The sequence below is a fragment of the Triticum aestivum genome, chromosome 2D (assembly GCF_018294505.1).
Source record: "Triticum aestivum cultivar Chinese Spring chromosome 2D, IWGSC CS RefSeq v2.1, whole genome shotgun sequence".
NCBI lineage: Eukaryota > Viridiplantae > Streptophyta > Magnoliopsida > Poales > Poaceae > Triticum > Triticum aestivum.
The window spans coordinates 109,754,405-109,766,760 of NC_057799.1; positions in this window are offsets into that span (position 1 = coordinate 109,754,405).

The window sequence follows — 12,356 nt, forward strand, 5'->3', positions numbered from 1 at the left end:
AAAGCTATTGTCCTACAAGACATGTTTGCTGATGTGTCAACTTCAAAGTGCAAGTCAAGTAAAAGAATTGGAATGGACAAGTTGTTGAGTGGTACGAGAAACGAGTACAATAAAGTATTTGACTATCAATTCGAGTTGCTTAGGAGCAACCCTGGCATCACAGTTGTTGTTTGCTTGGATCCAACAGGCATGGAAAAAACAATGTGGTTCAATAGTTTTATGTATGTTTCAATGCAATGAAGCAAGGGTTTACAACTAGTTGTAGTAGAGTAACTAGGCTTCATGGATATTTTTTCAAAGGAGCATGCCAAGGAGAACTGTTGGTTGCAATTGCAAGGGATGCTAACAACTAGATGTATCCTATTGCTTGGGCAGTAGTGGAGAAAGAGACAACTGAGAACTAGAAGTGGTTCATTGGCCTTCTAATAAAAGACTTGGATGTCAATGAGCAAGGAGAAGGTTTTCATTTCTGATCAGCAAAAGGTATGCTTTGTTCTATGGTTTGGATTCATATGCTCTGGTGTATGCTTTTGTAAATTTTGGTAGGTAGGTGTCGGATTTCGGGTTCCGGCAAAACCCTTGAGGTTCGAACTCTGGGGTGCGCACGAAGATCTCTCCTCCCCCTAGCTCACGCCCTCACCGCGATCTCAAGGCTCAGCACGACGAACTCATAGAACAAGAGACACAAGGTTTATACTGGTTCGGGCCACCGATGTGGTGTAATACCCTACTCCAGTGTGGTGTGGTGGATTGCCTCTTGGGCTGAGGATGAACAGTTACAAGGGAAGAACAACCTCCTGAGGAGAGGTGCTCTTGTGCTTGGTGAGCTTGTGCAGATGAGGATGATCTGAATGGTCTCTCTCTCCTACTGTGGTGGCTAGTCCTATTTATAGAGGCCCTGGTCCTCTCCCCAAATGCTAGGAGGGAAGGGATCCAACAACGACCAAATTCAAAGGGGAACAACCAGTACAAGTTATCCTGACTAAAGGCGGTCTTCGCCTGCCAAAGGCTCTGGTGGTGACGCTGTCTTGGGCTCCACGGTGACCTCCGTCCTGCTGGTCTTGGTCTTGTTGCACCGATATGGAAACCTTTGCTTGATGCCTCGGGACTCCTCGCCTGTGCTTGCCTCTTTAGCACCAAAGAGGAAATGAGGACACTGTGCGCGCTGGCGCCCGCCTAGCCTTGGTCGTCATGGCTTACATCACAGAAACCTCGCGAGGTGCCCCTCGCCTTGATCTCTCCGCCCCTCGTGAGCCAGCCTGGTGAGGCCGCCCCCGAGGAGGTCTTGCGTCATCCGCCTCGCGAGGCTTAGCCCCTCACGAGGGTCTTGAGCATTGGCTGATGAAGATGGGCCGTACGGGGCCGCTGGTGGAGCCACGCCGTGGGCCGCAGGCAGGCAAGTCTGGGGACCCCCGTTCTTAGGACGCCCACAGTAGCCCCCAGGCCCAAGGCGCGCTCGGACTTGGCTTCGAGGCGAAGCCAAGGGGCAAGTGCGGAGCGCCGCGGGCCCCAACAGCCTGCGGCCTCGGTTGACGCGTGGCGATTGACGGGACGTGGGCGTCTCCGCTTCCCCACACTGCCTCGGCAACTGCCCGACTTGACGAGTCCCTGATACATGCAGGGAAAACCATCATTACCTGTGATCGTGGGGGCCGCCGGTTGGCCTTCTCCTGCTATAAATGAGGAGGGGGGGGGCGGAGCCCCCGTTGCTCATCTCTTCCTGCTCCGCTTGCTTCTGCTCCCTTGCTTCATTGCTAGCAGCGACACTCATGGCGCCGATACGGAGGTTCCCGGCCGCAGAGAAGGGAAAAACCCCCCGCGACGAGCCGGGGCCGCTTCCGCCGAAGAAGAGGCTGGCCCACCACCGCGACGTAGTCGTGAGGCCGGGGGTGTCGAGGCCTTGGTGCGAGCGGCCTCCTCCCGGGTATCCGCTGCCTTTGTACGGCCAAGCCGAGGGCTCCGGAGGGAGAGGCGGCGAGCAGCGCTGCCCATGCCGTGGCCATGGTCGCCGCGCCGTGGTGACGCATGCCGTCGCCCCAGGAGCCCACGCCGCGGACTCCTCGCGCGAACTCGTGATGTGGGCGGTGATGCCTCCGCGCACTTGGATTCGCTTTCCGCAGTTCTTCTCCGCCGAGATGCCGCCGAGGGGTCCCCTCGAGCTTTGGCTGCAGCACGCCGACTGCGACGCCCCGACGATTGGAGCGGAGGTTGAAGTTGTCTCCCCAGGCAAGATCTTCATGACCCGTGGCTGGGGCGAGGTTGCTCGAGTCTGCCGTACGGAAGGCACCCTCGCCATCCATTTTGAGTACGATGGCGCCTCCACGATGTTCTTCAAAGTCTTTGACGAGGAAGGCCGCCGCCTGGAGTGCTGCCCCGGAGGGGGTCGTCGGGACGGCGCGGCGGCCAACGCCGGGCCTGCCGCTGGCCTCGCCAGCAGCTCCTCCAGCAGTAGCGGCGGTGCTTGGGAGTCCAGCGACTCTCCTGAGCCCTACGAGACCCCGGAGACGAGCGACGACAGCTACGTGCCCCCGAGCTCTCGCCGTGCCCGGAGCAAGGCCGCGGCGTCCGGCCGCCGCCGTCGCTGATCTGGATGGGGTTGGCGCCGACCTCCCGTGGCCCATTGTTGATGATGGCGTCGGCGGCGCTGGCGCGTGTAGATAGGGCTTCTAGAAACTTCCTTCTTTTGTTCCCTGCGAGGAATCGAGACGGACCCCGTGGGGGTGTGTGAAGGGTCTGTAATGCCTTTTGTTGATATTATCCTTACTACGAAAATTTGCAAACGCATGTCCTGCTTCGGCTCGGTCTCCCCTTTCCAACTTCGCAGTGACTTGGTGCTCTACGCCGACAGGTCCCGGTCCCCAGGAAGGCTGCAGCCGTCGCTGGTATGCCAGGTCGCGATGCCGTGGTCAAGGCCAGGAGGTGAGCGGCCCGAGGTCCAGTAAGAGCTCCTGAGGCACGATGCTCAAGAGGTCCCCTTTAGCGCGCAAGCAGCCACCGAGAGGTAGGAAAGGGAGGCGGCGTTGCCGTAACAAGGCTGCAACAAGTGAGAATCCTATGCCATAGCGCTTGGTCGACCCGGGCGTGAAACTTATCTTGGCAGTCCAGAGTCGATTCCTTGTGCTGTGCCAGACTCGTGCGTCGACTGCCGTAGTGTAGCTAGGTTAGGCCCGTGCGAGCCTCCCCCTCTTCTCCACGCTCTTCTATGTGCTCTACGTCCTCAGGTCCCGGCCCTCGAGCGAGCTCAGCCACCGCTGGTATGCCAGGTCGCGATGCCGTGGTCAAGGCCAGGGGTGAGGGCTGGAGAGCCAGTAAGAGCTCCTGAGTCGCGATGCTCAGGAGCCCCCCTTTTAACGCGCAACCGAATTGCATGGGAGAAGAGGGAGCCCGCGGTACCGCCTGCTGTTGTCCTCAGGAGGTTCCTGCAGGTTAGCGCGAGGAGGGACACAAATTGCCACAGCGCTTGCCGGTCTGCCACTGGTCGTTCCACGAGAAGATGAAGGCACTGAGGGCCTAGTGAGGTGACGTGCGCGGGGCGTGCCGCAAGCCAGAGCTCGACCGCTCAGATTTGCTAGCGTTGCAGGGACGGACCCAAGCACAAGCGCTGTGCCAGCATGAGTAACCCCCGTTGCGGGATGAGCAAGGGGCCGATCGGCGACGCGAGCGGCCGCGATGGGTGACAATCAAGCAGGTGATAACCATAATTCCTTATGCAAGAAGACAGTCTAGCCTAGATAAATGCGAGAACGATACATGCCCCTGGGACGGACCCGAGCGACTTGGGGATGATGCAGCCCAAGGGGCGCCCCCAACAGAGTAAGCTAAAGACGTAGAAGGACACATGGCGCAGGGGCAAGCCCGTGTGACCTGGGAATAGTGCAGCCCGAGGGGCGCTCCCAGTTAAACAAACTTGGAAAACATCACCTGGTTCCGTTGTCGAAGGATTGTTGAAGTAGCCGAATGCGCGTGGTGAAGGGGCCGCTCCTCATGAGTCGCCTGGGCCCTGAGCCTCGGGAGGCTCTGGGGGCTCAGGTGATTCCTTGAGGACCGTCGTCATCTCCGCCAAGACTGCGTGGTGCCTGGCCTCCTGAGTCGCCAGGATGCTTTGTAGGTTGCGTTGGAAGGCGGCTGCCACGCTCGGCAGGCCGAATGGCATGCGAACATAGCTGTGAGGTGGGCCCTCGCAACGCCCAAACTCGCGAAGGCCAAAAGCGCTCCTGAGATGCGGCCCGGTTGAGTCCCGGAATATCGACGCAGACGCGTAGCCCTCCGTCCTCGCCAGGATGGGGAGCTGCGTCTGGTGGTGGGCGGCGGTCGCCGCGCATGGCTCTTGCATTCTGTAGCTCCTGAGTGGTCTTGGTGATGAACTCCTGAGCACCAGGCGCTCCTTGCCCTGCGCTCCCCTGGGGGAAACACGCGGCAAAGCACGCCTCCACATGGTGCCCGAGCGCCTCCCTCATGACATTGGCTAGGTCTGGGACCCTCCAGGAGAGAGCCCCCTAGCCCAGCCTGAGGAGGGCGCCGGGCGCGCCTTCCTATGCGAGGGAGGGAGGTGCCCCAGGTGCGGGCGCTGACCCTGATGTGGCGCCGCCAGAGACGCCGCTCCCCTGAGGCCCTGTGCGGAGTAGTTGCTTCTTCTTGGGGACGGCCTCAGGAGGGTACTGCACGCCATCGTTGTCGGGGTCTTTGATTGCTGCGGCTTGGAAGGCGCGCTCGAGGGAGCACACCGCATCTCTTTCTTCGCAGGGGACTGTGATGATCCCGCCGCTTCCTGGCATCTTGAGGACGTTGTAGCCGTGGTGGGTCACTGCCATGAACTTGGCCAGGGCTGGATACCCGAGGATGGCATTGTACGGCATACAGATGTGGGCGACGTCGAAGTCGATGAGCTCGGTGCGGTAGTTGTCGCGCTGGCCGAAGGTGACAGGGAGGCAGACTTGCCCTATCGGGGTGGTGGAGCCGTCGGTCACTCCTGAGAAGGGCTTGGTGGGCTGTAGGTGATCGTATGGTACTTGGAGGCTGTCGAATGTCTCGACGGATAGGATGTTAAGCCCTGCGCCGCCGTCGATGAGGGTCTTGGTGACTTGTACGTTGCTGATGACGGGCGAGCAGAGCATCGGGAGGGCGCCTGCAGTGGCCGCGCATTTGAGCTGGTCCGCCGAGCTGAAGGTGATGGCGCACTTGGACCACCTGAGCGGGCATGTGGCCTCGAGCCTGGGAAGGGTTGCGTTCACCTCGCGAGCAAACTGCTTGAAGATACGCTGAGATGCTGGGGCCTGAGCTTCGCCCAAGATGCAGGCGATAGCACGTGATTCCTGGAAGCCCCCAGCCCCCTCGTCCTGATGATGGTCATCGTTCCTTCTTGGCGGTGGCGGCAGTGGAGGGAGACCAGCATTGCCCTGAGGGCGGTCCTCGCAAGGCTGATCCCTCCATGCGCCCTCACGAGGCTGGTCCTGCCAGCGGTCCTCGCGAGGCCGGTCGCGCCACTCCTGGCGGGGGCCGCGATCGTCCCAGCGTCCTCTGCCTCCTCCTCCTCCTCGGCCATAGCCCCGGTCGTTGCGCTCGGGGAGTCGGCCGAAGCGTCCATCTCGAATGGCCCTGAGCTCTTGACAGTCATTGGTGTTGTGACTGTGTACGTTGTGGAAGGCGCAAAACGCACGACTGCTCTTGGACGACTCGGGGTGGTCCCAGCCGCGCTTCGTGTCTGGCTTTGCCACGAGCACGGCCACCCCCTTGCGCTTCACGTCCTTGGCCTTGGCTTTCTTCTCCTCTGGATCGATAGCAGGGAGCTCGAGGAGGGAAAGGCGCCCTTCCTCAGCTCTTGCGCACTTGGTCGCCATGTTGAACAGCTCCAGAGCCGTGCATAACTCCTCGTGGATGGTGAGCTTCTCCTTCATCTTGACGTCGCGGACGCCATCAGAAAACGCCAAAATGATGGCCTCATCCGTCACCTTGGGGATCTTGAGACGAACGCTATTGACGCGCTGGATGTACTTCTGCAAGGTCTCTCCTGGCTGTTGCTTGATGCGGCGCAGGTCACCCGCGGCCGGAGGGCGGTCGCGAGTGCCCTGGAAGTTGGCCACGAAGCAGTCACGCATCTCACCCCAGGAGGACATCGACCCCGGGGCAGGTTCAGGAGCCACGAGCGAGCACTGTCTTTGAGAGCCATGGGGAACCAGTTCACCATGACTTTCTCGTCGCCGCTGGCTGCCTCGATGCTTAGCTCGTAGAGCTGCAAGAACTCCGCAGGGTCGGGGGTGCCGTCGTAGCAAGGAGGGAGGTCTGGCTTGAACTTGCCCGGTCAGACGAAGCTATGCAGCTCTGGGGTGAAAGCGCGGCAGCCTGCTGTGGCCACCGGGGCCCGTTGGGGAGGCGGGGCCTGCCCTTGGTGTCCGCGCACCGCCGCTGCGGGCGGCACGCGGTCTTGTCGCAGTGGCGCCGGAAGCGCAGGAGCGTTTTCTTGCGGCCGGGGAACTTCTTGGCAGCTTCCTTCTTCTCGCGCGGGCGCCCGACACAATGGGTCACGCCGGGGGCCGCGCGCCTTGGCGCTAGAGCGCCGTATTGGTGCAGAGGTGGTGGAGGTGCTCCGTGAGCTACGTCGCCCGCAGCTGGTGGAGGGCGAGGCAGCAAGAGGGACGGTGCGGGAGAGCCCCCAACAGCACCGACGAGCTCGGCAAGGCGGTCCAACCAATCCTCGTAGAGGTCGTCGACCGGGCGGTAGCGCAGGAGCTCACGTGCCATCAGCAGTGTGGCCTGCGTGTCCATGGGAGCGCGACGAGCGTGAGACGATGAGCCGGCTGGGGTTAGCGACGGAGTGGCAGTGCAGCCGTCCTGCCGCACAGAGGGGTGCAGCGAGGACGCTTGCTGCTCGTTTCCCGCCGGGCCGGTGGCGAGGTTGGCGGCGGGTGACGGGGAACGTCGGGGAGGCCCGCCGACAGGAGCTGTCTGAGCGACACAGGTTGCGAGGGCGGCCCGGCGCTCGGCGCGGGCTCGACGCGCGTCCGCCATGGATGTGGTGGAGCGATAGAACGTGGATCGGCGGAAGGAAAGCTTTAGCGCACCCCTACCTGGCGCGCCAAATGTCGGATTTCGGGTTCCGGCAAAACCCTTGAGGTTCGAACTCTGGGGTGCGCACAAAGATCTCTCCTCCTTCTAGCTCACGCCCTCACCGCGATCTCAAGGCTCAGCACGACGAACTCACAGAACAAGAGACACAAGGTTTATACTGGTTCGGGCCACTGATGTGGTGTAATACCCTACTCTAGTGTGGTGTGGTGGATTGCCTCTTGGGCTGAGGATGAACAGTTACAAGGGAAGAACAACCTCCTGAGGAGAGGTGCTCTTGTGCTTGGTGAGCTTGTGCAGATGAGGATGATCTGAATGGTCTCTCTCTCCTACTGTGGTGGCTAGTCCTATTTATAGAGCCCTGGTCCTCTCCCCAAATGTTAGGCGGGAAGGGATCCAACAACGGCCAAATTCAAAGGGGGACAACCAGCACAAGTTATCCTGACTAAAGGTGGTCTTCGCCTGCCAAAGGCTCTGGTGGTGACGCCGTCTTGGGCTCCACGGTGATCTCCGTCCTGCCATCCTGCTGGTCTTGGTCTTGTTGCACCGTTATGGAAAACTTTGCTTGATGCCTCGGGACTCCTCGCCTACGCTTGCCTCTTTAGCACCAAAGAGGAAACGAGGACACTGTGCGCGCTGGTGCCCGCCTGGCCTTGGTCGTCATGGCTTGCGTCACAAAAACCTCGCGAGGTGCCCCTCGCCTTGATCTCTCCGCCCCTCGCGAGCCAGCCTGGTGAGGCTGCCCCTGAGGAGGTCTTACGTCGTCCGCCTCGCGAGGCTTCGCCCCTCGCCAGGGTCTTGAGCGTTGGCTGATGAAGATAGGATGTACGGGGCCGTTGGTGGAGCCACGCCGTGGCCGCAGGCAGGCAAGTCTGGGGACCCCCGTTCTCAGGACGCCGACAGTAGGGTAGGTAAGATTAGGTAGGTGCCGAGAAGTTTCGGTCGTCTTGACGAAGTGGAGACTTAGGGTAAGGTTAGGTAGGTGACGAGAAGGTTCAATCGTCTTGATGAAGCGAGATTTAGGGTAAGGTTAGGTAGGGTTAGGTAGGTGTCGAGAAGGTTCAATCGTCTCAATGAAGCGAGACTTAGGGTAAAGTTGGGTAGGGTTAGGTAGGTGTCGAGAAGGTTTAGTCTTCTTAGTGGAACCAGACTTAGGGTAAGGTTATGTATGATTTTGTCATATATGCTTTTGTCATATATATGATTTTGTCACATATGCTTTTGTCATATATAATTCTTTCTATTTAGTGCTAACATTTTTTTCTCTTTTGTAGGGATTAATTAAAATAATGAGAGATTACTTACCTAGGGCGCAACATAGGATGTATTCTAGGCATATATATGCCAATTGGAGAAAGAAGCATAGGGCTATGAGTCGCAAAAAAGATTCTAAGCAATGCCAAGGCTAGTAACAGGAAGAATTTCAACTACAACAAGGCCAATCTAGCATAGAATTGTTGGAAATATGCCCTAGAGGCAATAATAAAATGGTTATTATTGTATTTCCTTGTTCATGATAATTGTCTATTGTTCATGCTATAATTGTATTAACTGGAAACCGTAATACATGTGTGAATACATAGACCACAACATGTCCCTAGTAAGCCTCTAGTTGACTAGCTCGTTGATCAATAGATGGTTATGGTTTCCTGACCATGGACATTGGATGTCATTGATAACAGGATCACATCATTAGGAGAATGATGTGATGGACAAGACCCAATCCTAAGCATAGCACAAGATCGTGTAGTTCGTTTGCTAGAGCTTTTCTAATGTCAAGTATCATTTCCTTAGACCATGAGATTGTGCAACTCCTGGATACCGTAGGAATGCTTTGGGTGTACCAAACATCACAACGTAATTGGGTGGCTATAAAGGTGCACTACAGGTATCTCCGAAAGTGTCTGTTGGGTTGGCACGAATCGAGACTGGGATTTGTCACTCCGTATGACAGAGAGGTATATCTGGGCCCACTCGGTAATGCATCATCATAATGAGCTCAATGTGACTAATGAGTTAGCCACGGGATCATGCGTTACAGAACGAGTAAAGAGACTTGCCGGTAACGAGATTGAACGAGGTATTGGGATACCGACGATCGAATCTCGGGCAAGTAACATACCGATAGACAAAGGGAATTGTATACGGGATTGATTGAATCCCCGACATCGTAGTTCATCCGATGAGATCATCGTGGAACATGTGGGAGCCAATATGGGTTTCCAGATCCCGGTATTGGTTATTGGCCAGAGAGGTGTCTCGGTCATGTCTGCATGGTTCCCGAACCCGTAGGGTCTACACACTTAAGGTTCGGTGACGCTAGAGTTGTTATGGGAAATAGTATGTGGTTACCGAAGGTTGTTCGGAGTCCCGGATGAGATCCCAGACATGACGAGGAGCTCCAGAATGGTCCGGAGGTGAAGATCGGTATATTGGACGAAGGGTATTTGAGTCCGCAATTGTTCCAAGGGTACCATGCTATGGCCAGCATGTCCGAAAGGGGTTTCGGAGGCCCCGGCAAGCGTTGGGGGGGCCTTATGGGCCAAGGGGAAGGGGCAAACCATCCCACTAAGGGGTTGTGCGCCCCTCCCAACCCCTCTCACGTAACCAGGAGAGGTGGGGGCGCCACCCCTAGGGCAGCCGCCCTCCCGGCTTGGGGGGCAAGTTTCCTAGGGGGTGGGGGCGCCCAAACCCATCTAGGGTTTCCCCTGGCCGCCGCCTCCTCCTCTAGATCCATCTAGAGGGGCCGGCCCCCTCTCCCCTTCCCCCTATATATAGTGAGGGGGTGGGAGGGCAGCCATACCCTTCCCTTGGTGCAGCCCCCTTCCTCCTCATACATCTCCTCCTCCTCCGTAGTGCTTGGCGAAGCCCTGCCGGAGAACCACGAGCTCCATTGCCACCATGCCATCGTGCTGCTGGATTTCTCCCTCAACTTCTCCTCTCCCCTTGCTGGATCAAGAAGGAGGAGACGTCCCCGGGCTGTACGTGTGTTGAACGCGGAGGCACCGTCCGTTCGGCGCTAGATCAGATCTTCTGCGATTTGAATCGCCGCGAGTACGACTCCATCAACCGCGTTCTTGTAACGCTTCCGCTTAGCGATCTTCAAGGGTATGAAGATGCACTCCCTCTCTCTCGTTGCTAGCATCTCCTAGATTGATCTTGGTGACACGTAGGAAAATTTTCAATTATTGCTACGTTCCCCAACAGTGGCATCATGAGCTAGGTCTATGCGTAGATTCTATGCACGAGTAGAACACAAAGTAGTTGTGGGCGATGATTTGTTCATTTTGCTTACCGTTACTAGTCTTATCTTGATTCGGCGGCATTGTGGGATGAAGCGGCCCGGACCGACCTTACACGTACTCTTACGTGAGACAGGTTCCACCGACTGACATGCACTTGATGCATAAGGTGGCTAGCGGGTGTCTGTCTCTCCCACTTTAGTCGGATCGGATTCGATGAAGAGGGTCCTTATGAAGGGTAAATAGAAATTGGCATATCACCGTTGTGGCTTTTGCGTAGGTAAGAAACGTTCTTGCTAGAAACCCATAGCAGCCACGTAAAACATGCAACAACAATTAGAGGACGTCTAACTTGTTTTTGCAGGGTATGCTATGTGATGTGATATGGCCAAAAGGATGTGATGAATTATATATATGTGATGTATGAGATTGATCATGTTCTTGTAATATGAATCACGACTTGCATGTCTATGAGTATGACAACCAGCAGGAGCCATAGGAGTTGTCTTAATTTATTATATGACCTGCGTGTCAATGAAAAACGCCATGTAATTACTTTACTTTATTGCTAACCGTTAGCCATAGTAGTAGAAGTAATAGTTGGCGAGACAACTTCATGAAGACACGATGATGGAGATCATGGTGTCATGCCGGTGACGAAGGTGATCATGCCGCGCCTCAAAGATGGAGATCAAAAGGCGCAAGATGATACTGGCCATATCATGTCACTTTATGATTTGCATGTGATGTTTTTCATGTTTACATCTTATTTGCTTAGAACGACGGTAGCATAAATAAGATGATCCCTCACTAAAATTTCAAGAGATGTGTTCCCCCTAACTGTGCACCGTTGCGAAGGTTCGTTGTTTCAAAGCACCACGTGATGATCGGGTGTGCTAGATTCTAACGTTCGCATACAACGGGTGTAAGCCAGATTTACACATGCAAAACACTTAGCTTGACTTGATGAGCCTAGCATGTACAGACATGGCCTCGGAACACAAGAGACCAAAAGGTCGAACATGAGTCGTATAGTAGATACGATCAACATGAAGATGTTCACCGATGATGACTAGTCCGTCTCACGTGATGATCAGACACGGCCTAGTTGACTCGGATCATGTATCACTTAGATGAATAGAGGGATGTCTATCTAAGTGGGAGTTCATTAAATAATTAGATGAACTTAATTATCATGAACATAGTCAAAAGGTCATTGCAAATTATGTCATAGCTTACGCTTTGGTTCTACTGTTTAAGATATGTTCCTAGTGAAAATTTACTTGAAAGTTGATAGTAGAAATTATGCGGACTGGGTCCGTAAACTGAGGATTATCCTCATTGCTGCGCAGAAGGCTTATGTCCTTAATGCACCGCTCGGTGTGCTAAACCTCGAGCGTCGTCTGTGGATGTTGCGAACATCTGACATACACGTTTTGATGACTACGTGATAGTTCAGTGCGTAATGCTAACGGTTTAGAATTGAGGCGCCAAAGACAGTTTTGAGACGTCGCAGAACATATGAGATGTTCCAAAGACTGAAATTGGGATTTCAGACTAGTGCCCACGTCAAGAGGTATGAGACCTCTGACAAGTTTCTTAAGCCTGCAAAGGGAGAAAAGCTCAATCATTGAGCATGTGCTCAGATTGTCTGAGTACTACAATCGCTTGAATCGAGTGGGAGTTAATCTTCCAGATGAGATAGTGATGGTTCTCCATAGTCACTGCCACCAAGCTATTAGAGCTTCGTGATGAACTATAACATATCAGGGACAGACATGATGATCCTTGAGCAACTCGCGATGTTTGACACCGCGAAAGTAGAAATCAAGTAGGAGCATCAATTGTTGATGGTTAGTAAAACCACTAGTTTCAAGAAGGGCAAGGGAAAGAAGGGATACGTCATGAAACGGCAAATCAGTTGCTGCTCTAGTGAAGAAACCCAAGGTTGAACCCAAACCTGAGACTAAGTGCTTCTGTAATGAGGGGAATGGTCACTGAAGCAGAACTACCCTAGATACTTGGTAGATGAGAAGGCAGGCAAGATCGACA